This window comes from Furipterus horrens, unplaced genomic scaffold (assembly GCF_987537825.1).
Source record: "Furipterus horrens unplaced genomic scaffold, mFurHor1.1.pri manual_scaffold_2, whole genome shotgun sequence".
Taxonomy (NCBI): domain Eukaryota; kingdom Metazoa; phylum Chordata; class Mammalia; order Chiroptera; family Furipteridae; genus Furipterus; species Furipterus horrens.
The window spans coordinates 35,901,783-35,915,607 of NW_028327172.1; the positions used below are offsets into that span (position 1 = coordinate 35,901,783).

At 43.3% G+C, this 13,825-nt stretch overlaps 1 protein-coding gene across 1 annotated transcript in view; it reads right to left on the minus strand.

The window, feature by feature from the left end:
* Positions 1–13,825, minus strand: part of SPON1 (spondin 1) — a 258,983-nt gene that overhangs the window by 207,352 nt on the left and 37,806 nt on the right. The window lies entirely within an intron of this gene.

Genomic DNA, 13,825 nt, shown 5'->3' on the forward strand with positions numbered 1-13,825 from the left:
TATTATCATCATTCTCATGTCATGCTTACTTCCAGTGATTTGGTAAAGATGATTTTCCCCAAATCATTACATTTTCATCAGTGTTTTAGTACTCTTTATAAACAGGTGTCCTGGCATAGCCCAGCTGCCTGGCACCTAAATCCAGCTTGGCTTGGGAGCCTCAAACACAATGGACAGGCTCCAGTGGAACGTGTGTGTGTGTGTGTGTGTGTGTGTGTGCGCACGGGTCATTACCTGATTGCTCTATCCCTTGGTTAAAAAGAAAGCATTGCCCTGGCTGGGTGGCTCAGATTGGTTGGAGTGTCGTCCCATACAACAAAAGATTGATGCTTTGATCCCCAGTTAGGGTTCTTATGGGAGGTGACGGATTAATGTTTTTCTCTCACATTCATGTTCTTCTCTCTCTCTCTCTCCTTCTTCTTCTCTCTCTAAAGTAAATAACTATATCCCTGGGTGAGGATTAAAATGAGAAAGAGAGAGAGAATAAAAGAGACGGGGGTGGGGGTGGGAGAGACAGAGTGTGTCTCATTTTCCATGTGATGATTGAGGGATCCTAAAAGGTAGAGGTGGACTTCAGGGGAACTGGTCATTTTTCAGGGTAGGTAATTCTCAGTAAGAAACGAGTTATCATCTTTAAAAGAATCAGGAAGAGAAGGAAGAATTCTCCTTCAAACCAGGTGAAATACGCCTCCTGGGATCCTGAGAGCCAGCATGGGTACTGACGAGAGTTGGATGTACGGGCTTTGGGGCCGAGCAGGCCTGAGTCCGATTTCTGCCTTAGTCACTGAATGAGCTTGAATGAAGTATAACCTCTCTGTGCCTCAGTGTCCCTATCTGTGAATTGGCTGGGTCATGCTGATGAAAGATGCTCTGTGTACAGTGCCTAGCAGGGTGGTTGGAATAGTTGGGTGGCCCATAAGTGTGACTTCCTTTGAGTTGTTAAAGTGACAAGCAGAAAATGTACCCTGACAGCACCTTCAGTGCCCAGAACCTAGAAGGTGACATGCATGTGTAAAGAACTGGGAATTCTAGGAGATCCCAGAATGCAGTCACAACAATAATATCTAGCATTATGGAGTCTACTGTGTTCTGGCTAACACTTCATATCCATTATTGCACATAACGATTTTAATAATCCTGTGAAGCAGGAATTATCCCCATTTTACAGAGTTAGAAACTGGGACTAGGAAGTGGGGAGCCTGGGCTTATGTCCCCCATAACTCCAAAGCTTGTCATCACTGGACCTAACTCATTGTCACCTTATCTTCCTCTTGGGGAGATGACGTCAGTTTTGACTCAGTGCTAGAATATCATTCTGATAAACAGGTTTAAACAAATAAAACCATATAATTGGCAAGTGCTATACTAGGTAGTCTAATGCCGAGGAACTAAATCAGCCTTTTAAATTTTATATTGCAATACAGTCAAAGTGTTTAATAATTATTGCCAGAGAATGGTATGATGCAGTACTAAAAATGAGTAATTGAAAAGCCCATCAAGGTAGATGAGGCATCTTCTCACTGAATTGCTCTTGACTACTTTACATAATTATTTCATTCAGATTTATGATCAGCACAGCAAAATGCATGTCTCTCTATCCTGCTCTGCCTGAAGTCGTTCAGGAAGCCTTTTTACATTGTGCTGACACCTTCTGGGATGGACAGATGAATGTCACTTGTATAGTAATGGGGCTTTCCGTTTGACTTCATTTAGCAAAGGATAAAATTAGGAGCGAAAACTCAGTTTGCTGAGAACCCTTCATGTCCCAGTCACTGTGCTAGGGTTTATATACATTAACTATGTTAGCACATTTAAAGTCCCTACCAGTCCTGAGGGATGACTATGCTTTCCATGCCACTGAAGAAACTGAGGCTCAAAGAAATGGTGTCACTTAATCAGACTCACCAGGCTCATAGTGAACTCATACCAGGCAGTCTGGTTCCCAACCAGTGGCCTTTCCACGATGTCACCAGCCTCTGGAAAGAGAAGGCTTCGATTTTTGGAAAGAGGATTGTAGTAAGGTCAGATGCAGAAGAAAACTGAGCTCAGCCAGATTTTATTTGCAGCCCTGGCTCCTCAAACATCTGAGTGGATCCTCCAGCCTCACCCCCCCCCCCCATTCCTTCATTCTTACAATGTCAGCACCTCCAGGAGGAGAGGGAACCAGACCCATCTCTGTAAGAGACACAGTTTCCCATGGATTCAGCCTCCCCACCCTGCTCAGATCATCTGAGGCTGTGAGCTTTATCAAAGGCACAAGCGTATCAGCTTGCCTCTCCTGTGAGCCCTCCAAGTGGGAGTTCTTGGCAAATTCAGTTCACTGGCCAGTGTGGACAGATGGCTGCCTGGATGAAACAACCACCTTTGTTTTTGGTCGTCCCCATATGTCAAAGTGGCCCCAAATGAGGAAAAGTGGGAGGGAGGAGGGAAAAATGGGGCTATCTTATAGGCCAGAAAAAATATATATAATCCTTTTTTACACTGCATTTAGAAGATTATACATAGAAGAAGTGGGCTCTCCAGCTCTCCCTCACCCTGGCATAGGACAATGATATTTCCAGCAGAAGATGGGTTTTTCTCCTCAACGTCCCAGTCTCCTTCTTACCCTGACGCTTGGGTATACTCTGCTTAAGTCAGCACAGGGTCAAAAGTAGGCTCCCCTCTCCCCCACCCCTTGCCTTGAGAATGAGGTAAGGTTCTGCTGAGGGTTATTTCAGAAGAGGTTTAAACACGTTCTTCACTGTCTTCACTCTCCAGGCTATAGAAGTGTGTCAAATTTCCCTCCCGTTTCAGCATGAAAGCAGCAGACACTGTGCATGGACTTATATTATCTAACCGAATATGGTACATGCTTGTGAACTTCTCCACACCCAAGGGAGAAGCCAAATTTTAACCTAACTATATTTTAAGACTAAAGTCTCTCCTAACGAAGTGGATTTATGGTAACTCTCAGTGGCTATTTGTGAAACACATCCAATGTGGTTGGTCACCAGCCGGGGTTACTGAGTGCAAAACAAATTAAATATCTGAGAAGATTGCATTTTGTCTTTGTGTGCCTGAAGGTGGAGGGTTTGGGGTGGGGGGGATACACTCATCAAATAACGCAGGGAAGGGTGTGGGCCTTCCCCTCTGCTGTAGGGGACCTGTGAGCTGCCTGCTGCCGGGAGGGAGCCGAGAGCCTGGCTCGTGCCTGGCTGAGGAGCAGGAGACATGAGCGGTTCACCAGCTGATGGATGACAGAAGAATCTCTTCCTGATAATTACTAGAAGCTGGAGAATCAGTTGTTGTCCTGTCAACACAGTGTATTGCAGGAGAAAGGTCATTAATGGAAAGGGAGTGGGGCCTGGAAGAACAAAGGGAGAGAGAGAGAGAGAGAGAGAGAGAGACAGACAGACAGACAGACAGACAAAGGAACCCTGACTGAGTGCTCATCACAGGCCCTGGCTGGTGGTAAGGGCGTCTACTGGCTACTCATCAATTCTCTGAGGTCCTCCCACCTTCCCAGACACTGTTCCCTCTTCTTGTTGCTAGACTTGCTTCCATGAGTGGCCTTGCTTCCTCTGGGAACCCTTCCCAAACCCAGGGCCTGAGCCATATGTGCTGTTCTCTGCACCCACCCTGTCACCTCCCTCATCAGCCTGTGTCTGTCTGTGTCCTTTATTCTCACCTCCCCAGGGCTTCTTCACCACCCCATCCGCCAACCTGAATATTAGAACCACCTGGGAACTTTGTGAAAATAGTGATGCCTGGGCCGCACCCCGGACCGGTTGAATCGGAAGTTCTGGGAGTGGGGCCAGGGTAGTAATGAATTTTTAAAAGACCCTCGGGGATTTAGATGGACGTTTAGGATGACATCATCTTGAATCATATCTGAAAGCAGGGCCTTATCAGCACCTAGCACTGTGCCTGGCACATTAGATACACTTAATTAATTTTTGCAGAATCAATCAATAAATTAATTACTACTACTACCCTTTCAGAGAACAGGAAACTGATTCATGGAGGCAAAATAGCTCGCCTATGGTGGCAAAGCTGCCATAAGCCCCATGGGACAGAGACCTTGTCTATATTATTGTGCTCTGAGTTTCTAGTGCCTAGAGTTGGGTCTTAGAACAGGACTCAGGACATGTTTATTGAATAAAGTCTGCACCTTGTCCTTACTTTGAAAGTCAGTTTCTTCCCACTCTATCTTGCTACCAGCTCTGCCTCTGCCATTATCTCTGTGGCTGTGCACAAGTCACTGCTCTCTGGATCTGAGTTTCCTAAAATGAGGATATCAGATGAAATGGCCTCTAGAAGATTCCTTGCAGTTCTAATTGCAGCAGACTGCCCTGTCATCCCTATATTGTCACTTTAAGGATGCACATCCAGCTATTATGCCAGCACCTCCTGCACACAGCAACATCCTCAGATTTGTTAGGTCCCTGAATTGCACCGTCCAGCCTTTTCCCCGTGCGTCTTTCCCCTTTTTCCTTGCTTCCTGTCTCTTCCCTTTCTCCCTCCTTTGGCAAGTATTCCTAGTCGCCAGGCTGTGGACACAAGAGCTGGTCTTCATCTCCTGGTCAGCCCTTGCTCCAAAGAGTAAATCCATACCTGAGAAAATGTGGTTATTAATTTCTCACCCCTCTAAATCAAGTTCCAGAGAATACCATCACTTTGTTGATGGAGGAAGAACACTTGTGTTTGTTAACTGCCTACTACACACTGGGCACTTCTTTCTGTTATCTTATTTAAGCCTCACCCCGACTGCCTGTCCGTTGTGCCTCTATAGTATTTCTCTCCAGTGCCCTAGAGCACCCGAACTCCATAAACCACCGCAGCAACATCCTGACTTCCCTGTCTGTTTCCACACTGAACTCCTGCCATCCAATCTTCCTGCAACACTCAGAGCGCACATTTAAAATAATACATCAAGTCATGCCACTTCCTGTTTAAAGACTTCCAATGCCTTTCCATAGTATAATACTTAAAATCTAAACTTTATACAGTAGTGCCCTCTTATGCGTGGTTTCTCTTTCTGTAGTTTTAGTTACTTGTAGTCAACCACAGTTCTGAAAATATTAAGTGGAAAATTCCAGAAATAAGCAATTCATAAGTTTTAAATTGCCCGCTGTTCTAAGTAGCATGATGAAGTCTTCTGCCATCCCAATCCATCCCACCCGGTTTGTGAATCATCCCTTTGTCCAGCATATCAACAGAGTATATGCTACCCACCCACTAGTCAGTAGCCATCTCAGTTATCAGATCAATTGTCATGGTATTGGTGTTGTGTGCAAGTAACCCTTATTCTACTTAATAATGTCCTCAAAGCCATTCACATAACTTTTGTTATGGAATAGTTACAACTGTTCTATTTTGTTATTAGTTACTGTTAATCTCTTACTGTGCCTAGTTTATAAATTAAACTTTATAATAGGGATGTATGTCTAGGAAAAAAAACAGTATATATAGGAATCTGGTATTATCCTTGGTTTTGGGCATCCACCGGGGGTCTTGGAATAGATCCCTATAGCTAAGTTCCCCACCTGATCTGGTCCCTGACAACTTCTTGGACAGCATCTCTTGCCTCTCTTAGTCTTGTCCATCACTCTCCAGTCTCTTAAACATGCTCCACTCCAGAGCCTTTGATGGTTGCTTTTGGTTGTCGCCATCCTACATGATCCCACCCATAGATCTTAAAGAGTTAAGAAGGAAAAGAGTAGGGAACAAATTTAGATATGTGTGAGACTTCATGGTAACTGGTTTTCAGGTGAACCAATATGAATTTGCTTTTAGCTTTGTTCCTCAGCTTTGCTTTCTCAGTGTGCTGCTACAGGAAAGGTAGACGAGGCCGCTCAAGACAATCTATGCATAAAGTCAAAAGTGTATGCAGACTGTGGTAAGGAACCAATACAATGCCTCCTCTTAACCTATTGAAAGATTGCAGTAATTCATGACTTGATTTTTTTTAGATGGTCAGGGAACAGAAGGTCAGCTTTGGGAGAAGGAAGCAAGAATTTATTGAACTATATGCCAGGACTTTTAAACATGATTTTATTGAATCAGCAGAGCAACTTGCTGAAATAGATATTATGATCCTGTGTTGTAGAGGAGGAAACTGAAATTTAGTAGAGTTAAGATATTTCCTGAGGGACACACAGCTTTCCTAATGGACAGAGCCAATATTCTACCCAGCTGTCTCCTCTGCTACACCATCTTCCATCACTAAGTATATCCTTCCTTCCCAATAAAAGCAGCCTCAGAGTAAACAATAATATATGAGTAATCAATGATTAAGATGTAAAACTGAGAAAGGGCTGCTTTCCAAGAGCACAGTCAAAGCCTGCATTTACCTGTGCTAATTGTAATATTGTAACAACAAGCTGTTCTTAAATATTCATTAAATTGGATCCTCTAAGGGTGTGTAACTGAGAGCTCAGTTGGCCAGTATTCTGAATTCCCTAAATGTACTTGAAAATAACCAAATGTCTTCTCTCCCAAAGCATTCTATAGTTTAGATTGGTAACCAATTCAAAATGACTCTCTGTTCAATTAGTGCTTCTTTTTTTTTTTTTTCTTTATTCTTTTATTCATCTGAACCATAAGATCAAACAACAGTGTCACAGGCTGAGTGCCCTGTTGGGTCTTCTTTCTGGTTGTGCATTGCCAAGAGACCAACCCTGCTTTAACAATAGGAATAACAATGTTTTCACAAAAGACTTATGGCTTCTGGTCAAGATGGCAGTGAGGTAAATGCAGTACTTGCATCCTCTCAAATTTAAATTACATCAGAATTACAACTAAACTACAGAACCACCATCATTCAAAACCACCTGAAATCTAGTTGAATGGAAGCCCTACAACTAAGGATATAAAGAAGAAATTACATCAAGATTGGTAGAATGGGAGGAGACATGGAACCTCCTGGTCCCACACCTATGTGTGGTGAATAAAAATTGGGGGTTCTGGGAAGAGAAATCCCCATAATTTCGGGCTGTCAAAACAGTGGGTGTTGTGGCTGAGATGAAGGGCTTCTGGGGTCTCAGACAGTTCCTCTTAAAGGGCTTATGCATGGACTTACTTGAACTCATTTCCTCAGGGTTCCAGCACTGTGGCAGCAGCTTGAAAGGGAACAGGAACAGATAGAGAAAGAAGTGAATTGTCCAGCATCAGAACAAGAGCTTGAAGGGCAGCTTTCTCCCAGACAAAAGTGCTGGCAGAAGCCATAGTTCCTTTTCTGAGCCCTTCCCATACAGAGAGAGCAGAAAGGTACCATATCTGAGTCTCCATCCACCTGGGTATCACTGTTCCCCTGCCCTGGTGATTCCCTGAGGGCCTGTCCCACCAACTTGAGGGCCCCCCCAAGCTGTTTCCAGTGGCTATTCCATACAATGTCTTGTCGTAGCTCACGTTTCAGATTTTCCTAAGATATCTCAAACAAGTAGCATCTGACCTTAGTGTGTCCCTTACTTCTAAGTGGCCCCAGGTCTGGCACTAGCAACAGCTTGGCCTCACCTGGACACCTTTAAGCCCAGCACAAGTAGCAGCCACCTACAGATCACACTGAAGCTCATGCTGGGTGGCCCCAGGCAGAACACAGTGACAGCTGACCTTGGCATGCACCCCCTGGGAGGCCCCAGAGCTGGTACAACCAGTAGACAGCTCCTTATCACGTCTAAGCACAACCCAACCACCTCCACAAAGCAACACACTCAAGAGGTGAACTCAGCAGTCACCAGAGCCCTGCTGAAGTAAGTCTGCTCTGTGGGGTGGGCCCCTGCACAGCTGATCCTTCATGCTGGTTGATTATCACAGCCAGTCCTTATAACTGATTGGCCTGAAGGTAAATCCCTTCCACCGACTTGCAACAGCAGTTAAGGCTCAACTACAGTAGCAGAGTATACACAGCTCACATGGTAGGTGTACCTGGAGTGCCCAGCTCAGGTGAACGGGGAGGCTGTGCCACTGGACCCTACAGGACACCTACCATATTAAGCCACTCTGCCAACCCTGGGAGATATAGCAGCTCTACCTAATAAATACAAACAAACACAGGAAGGCAGCCAAATGAGGAGACAAAGAAATATGTCCCAAATTAAAGAACAGAACAAACTTCTAGAAAAAGAGCTAAACAAAATGGAGACAAGCAATCTATTAGATGCAGAGTTCAAAATACTAGCTATAAGAATGCTCAATGAACTTAAGGGAAGAGTAGATGAATTTAGAGAGAACTTCAAGAGCATGAAAAAGAGATAAGAACCATAAAAAGGAACCAGTCAGAAATGAAGGACACAATACTGAAATGAAGAATAATTTACAGGGAATCAACAGTAGAGTAGAAGAAGCCAAGAATCAGATAAGCAATTTGGAATATAAGAAAACAAAAAACACCCAATCGGGACAGCAAAAATAAAAAAGAATCCAAAAAACTGAGCATAGTTCAAGGAGCCTCTGGCTGTCAGAGTCCAGAACTTTAGCTCTTAGCCACCGTGCCAAGTATTCCATTGCCAAGATGTACCCTCATTTGTTTTTAATAAATCCTGCATGATAGGCATTTAGATCAATTATCCCTCTTTATTTATTTATTTATTTTTGCTATCATAAACAAGGCTGCAGTCAACACCTATGTACCTACTATGTCAGCACACATTTGTCTAATTCTTCCTATTGGATTAATTCCTAGAAGTGAAATCTCAGAGTTAAGTGGTATGAGCATTTTAAATTTCGATACACATTACCAAACCGATAGAAATGTTGAATTAAGTTACATTCCCACCAACTGCATGTGGGAGAGATGCCATTCTCTTCTGAACCCTTGGCACTGCTGAATCTGCTCCAGCAATGGCCACTGTGGCCCCCTCACTTCCAAATCTGACAGGTCTTTACAGCCTCATCTTGCTCAAAGCTCCACCACATGAACTGCTATAGACCTGCCCTCCTGGAAAGTTTTCCTGGGCTTTTCTTGGCTCTCCCCTCTGGCTATCCTCTCCTATTTCTTTGGCATTTGAAATCTCTTCACCACCCTCTTCCCTATATAAATGCCATGCATCCATGGAATCCTGGGTTCTCCCCTTTTCATCTTGCTTAAATGCCTGCATTCCTTAGTGTGGTAGACTTTCTTAATTGCAGACCATCAGCCATTCCCTCCTACTTTCTTGTTAAAAGGTCCCCAATTTTGTTCAAGGCTTAAAGTGTCCAGTCCCAAAGGATGAATCATATGAATCATGAATGATCTAAGCCAATCGTGGCTGTCCTGTTCCCCTTCCATGAGCTACAGGTGTGATCTGGTTGTGGCCAGTGAGACACAAGGGGAACTCTGCCCTGGAGCTTCTGGGATTTTCTTGCACAAGAGAAGAATAGAGATCTGTGAGAGGAGCACCCCCCTCTCCCAAGCCTCATTCTCTCTTATTTGGAATGCTGCTGGGGAGGATAAGATGCTTTGAGTGAGAAAAACTATTTTATGGGCCAGGAGAAGGCCAAGTGCATCACAGTGCCACCTGTCCAGGTGAACTGCTAAAAGAATGCTGAAATCACTCATCTCCAAACTTCTTGTTAAATAATGAAATACTCTCTAAGAAGAGCCTCAGATGGGTTTTCTGTTCCTTATAGCCAAATATTTCCTAACAAATAGATACATAGTGGTCAGCTTAGCCTACTACTCTACCTTGATGGTACCAATCCAATTGTCTCTTGAGCCTCAGAATTATTTATAATGATAATAATATTGTTAATAACAATAAATATTTATTAAGTGAAACTGAAGCTTCAGTCTGGCCACAGTTATGGCCAGACTGAACCGGTGAGCGTGGAACAATTCCAGCCTCACTGAGAAAACCAGACTGCGCATCTACCAAGCCTGCGTACTCAGCACTCTCCTCCATGGCAGCGAGACGTGGACCACCTACGCAAGGCACGAAAGGAAACTCAACAGCTTCCACATGAGGTGCCTGCGATGCGTCCTGCATGTCGCCTGGCAGGATAAGGTCCCCAACACCGAGGTGCTGAAGCGAGCCAATATGAGCAGTTTGCATGCAGTTCTTAGCGAGAGACGCCTCAGGTGGCTCGGCCATGTCAAAAGAATGGATGCAGGCCGTATCCCCAAAGACCTCCTCTACGGCGAGCTAGCAGAAGGCAAGAGGATGACAGGGCGCCCAAAACTGCGGTTCAAAGACATCTGCAAAAAGGACATGACACAATGCTCCATCAATCTCAACACATGGGAAGTTCAAGCAGACGACCGCCTAGCCTGGAGGCTCGCGGTCAGGCAAGGTACGTCACGCGCAGAGGCTGCGCGCAACGAGGAGGCGGTCCAGAAAAGATCGAGGCGGAAGCAGCGTCAACAGCAGCAACAACAGCCATCTGCCTTCACCTGTACCAAGTGCGGCAGGGATTGTCACTCCCGAGTCGGACTGCACAGCCATTCTCGGCGGTGCAGATAGACTCTCAGGAAGCTACGCCATCGTCTCTCGAGACGGACGGCTGCCGACGACGACGACGACGACGATTTATTAAGTACTTGTTATGAGCTAAAAACTGTTCTAAATTTTATATATATATAATTTAAACATCGCTACAATTCTATAAGATTAATGCTAAAGAGCTATTAGTATCCCCATTTTATTAATAAGGAAACTGAGGCACAGAGGAATTAAGTAACTTGCTTAAGGTCATGAATCTAAGTGGCCAAGCTAGGTTTCATGGTTCCTGTGATCAAAACGATGCCATACTGCCTCTCAGCTCCCTGGATAACTAAAGAGACCTTGAATTTAACATGTCCCAAATGGGGCCCATCCTCTTTCTCTCTAATAAATGGGCTCCTCCTTCAGACTCTCTTGATCATGGCTCCTTGGACCTTCACTTCTCTCTGCTCCCCCACAACCAATCAGCTACCACCTGCTGGCAATTCTACCTTCTGAACATATTCCGAACTATTACGCTGTCCTTGCTTCCAGTGAATGCCTAAGGAATGCTGGCTGCTATGACCAGGTTCTTCCTGACTGAGCTGCTCCTGCTGTCTGGCCTTTCACCATCTGAAACCTTCCAGCCCACTGGACTCGCCTGACCTACTGCAAGCAGAGTTTTGGTGAAGGTCTTCTAAAAGAAAGAAGAGTTTGTTACCCCCAAATTGGGATATTGATTTTAAGATGGTTATTTCTAAGAAACAAAAGACTCAGGAAAACCTTTGACCTTCCCCCTAACTGCCTGGCCTTCCAGAGGACCTGTTCCAGGAAGGGAGAGGTCATCACAGATTACTATAGTTTAATATAAACTTGTGTGTGATAGACAGGGCTCATTTGTCCAAAGTTCTCCCTTTGTCCCATTGTTAAAGATGGCCCAGCAAACATTTATTTACCAAACATTTGCTTTTCTATCTCTGTAGATTGTCCTCCTGCCCTTTGAAGTTCCAAACTGCAGCCTCCCACCCCACCCCCCTTTCTCGTTAGCTCCAGATGGGCAGGTAACCTCCACTGCCCAATGTCACCTTTGCTCTCATATTCTCATGGCACCTCTGAACGTACACCTGTAATAAATTTTGAAGATTTTCTCCTGTCTTATGTTAATTTGATTATTAGGCTAGCCAGAAGGACTTAGAAAATTATTTTTTACTCGCCCACACTTCCATTTAAGTGTCTAATTTTGTAAATATGTGGAAAGGCAGCTTGGCCCCGTGAGATATGCTTGGCCCTGCCACTGTTTAGCTTGGGACCAGTTACTCAACCTCTGATTCTTTATCTGTAAGATCTGGATAAGAACCAAATTCTGTCTCCATCACCCGGCTATCATAGAGCTCAAAGGAGAGTGATTATAAACACTAGTTACAGCCTGCTAATTTCTCTAGAAATATAAGATGTATACAGTATTGGAAAAGGACCAGTCTGTATTCAACCCAGGGTGATAAAAAAAGAGAGGCTTTATTTACAGATGAGTAACCAAAACTAATGCAAATTAAGCAAAAATTAAGTTCCCTCAATTAATGCTTAGTCTAGAAACAATAATATTAAAAAAACACATTGACACTGATTTTTTAAATCAATTTATTTCATTATGTGGCTCTCCCTATTCACTAAAGTGTGAGATTATCTTGTTAAGTTTTACTATTTTTATTTGTGACCTCATTGGTTTTCAACTCAATGAAAATATTTTAAAGAAATAATATTATTTCAGGGCCTTGGATCCAATTATACTTGGCCATTTGTTCAGTCTCAACTTTAAAAATGGTTTGTAATATTTTCATTAACAACAAATAACTTCTGGAGAATAAAATTAAATCTCTCATCTGAGCATAGGGAAATGCAATACGTGTGAGAAGGGCCACTGCCAGTGAAAATGGGCCTGACACCAGCACCGAAACCTACAAGTTTCCCTCAACACCAGCAATCCATGGGCCCCTGGGAAAGGGGTCTAAAGCTTGCTTTGCAAGGTTACAATGCCATGTGTCCATTCTGGAAGCAAAAGTCTGCTGATCTGCTTGCTGTCAGTTGATACAATGCACATAGGTCTTACTGGCTAAATGCTGTGCTTAGTACTTAGTGAGTGATCAAAAAGTGTTGCCTGAATTGAAATGAAAAAAAAAAAGGCACATTACCTTGTGGAGATTAGAGCAATTGTATCAATCAACCCAGGCTTCCTTTCTTTCCCAATTTAAGTCACTACTAAAATGATCATTTAAAAATTCTATTTAAAAAGGATTAATTTTAGATTAAACCAGATATGAGCTATCTTAAATTCTTTTTAAACAAGATTGGGTATATATTTCTCTTTTAATGTGAATATAAAAATATAATAGAAAAATAATCCCACTACTCTGAGGACTTACTTTAAAGCACCCATTAGCAATAAGTGAAGAGTATGTTCATTTGACTACTAATCAAATTTAGAGAAAGCATAACCAATGCCATAATTACATGGGCCCTTTTCCAAATGAATGAATGACTGAATTGACTGTTATTTTTATCTAAGTGTCTACCTTGATGCATATACTTTTGCCTTCATGCTGAACACTGCACAACAGACAGGAACAGTACTGTCTGAAGCTGCTATTAAATAAAGCCCACGACCTTCTTTTCTTACCCCTCCCCTTCAAGGAAATTTAACAAAAATCAATTCCAAGATTTTTTGACCTCAGGGTCTAACTCATCAACTGCTCAGCCCTCTGACACTTTGGAGATCCCTCCTGGAGTCCTGGCAGTGTGGACACTTCCCCAGTCTGCTATGAACAATTCACTTAAGGCAAGTAAAGTCAATGGTGACCCAGAGTTTGCATATTTCCTGAGAGGTGTCTCTAAGACCCTGTATCCCTGGTTCACTGCACTTGCTCCACTCCTAGCAAGAGCTGTTGCTAACCAGCCACCATGGATACACAGTGAGATACTTCCGATATTCTTTTGTTCTTTGGCAGTAGAAACACAAAGGCTTTATTATTGAGCTTAAATTTATCCATTGTTGTAAGTGTCCATCAAGCAAGTCTATGAAACAATTCACAAATTATAAAAAGTGTTAAGCATATTCATACCCCTTAATATACTAATTCCATTTCTGGGAAACCATTTTAATAAATTAATCTAAAACTTTAGAAAAATATAAAAGCTTTTCTGGTCAAAGATTCTTTTTTCTAGTATTTATAATAGTGAAAAATAGGAATTAATCTTCGAGCTACACCTCAATAGGGAAAGGTTAAGTGGACTATTTCTTTTTCTTATTAAAAATGAGCCCTGGCTGGTGTGGCTCAGTGGACTGAGCACTGGCCTATGAACCAAAAGGTCACAGGTTCGATTCCCTGTCAGGGTATATGCCTGGGTTGTGGGCCAGGCCCCCAGGTGAGGGCATGCAGTCGGCAACTGACTGA